Source organism: Nicotiana attenuata, chromosome 6 (genome assembly GCF_001879085.1).
Source record: "Nicotiana attenuata strain UT chromosome 6, NIATTr2, whole genome shotgun sequence".
NCBI classification, from domain to species: domain Eukaryota; kingdom Viridiplantae; phylum Streptophyta; class Magnoliopsida; order Solanales; family Solanaceae; genus Nicotiana; species Nicotiana attenuata.
Window position 1 is genome coordinate 45,234,079 of NC_031994.1, and position 554 is coordinate 45,234,632.

Below are 554 nucleotides of genomic sequence, written 5' to 3' on the forward strand. Positions count from 1 at the left end.
ATTGAACATACCGCCAACCGACTCCATGAGTGTTAATGGTGCCGAGAAAAAAATAGGATTAGAGTCAACCGGTGTAAATAAAAATTTGGTTGAGATTGACTCTAACCCGAGGGAAAAAGAGGATGTCAAAATCCGAGAAAAATTGCAAAATGAAGGTTTGAAGTCGCATTTCAAGCATTTTTCAACATTGGACTTGTGTGGTGATATGGGAATTGATCTACACGACTCAATGAGGGATTGCAAGGAGGAAAGGCAACAACCATTCATCTTACAATTTGAGGGAACAAGGAGGAAAAATGACATTCCTCACATGAAAGCCAAGAAGTGCAAAATGAAGTACTTAAAGCTTGGCTCGATCATCAACTTACCACCCTCGATCGCTCGAGGTCACAAGCTTGATTCCAAGCTAGGTGCCCAGTTCATATCATCCAAGTGGCGAGAAAAGTGTGTCAATTTTTATTTTATTTTTTTTTCTTCTAGGAGCATGGAAAACAAAGGTAGTGGAAGGATGCAACAGCAAACCAAATGGTTGGAACTAAGTGTGAGGTACCCGC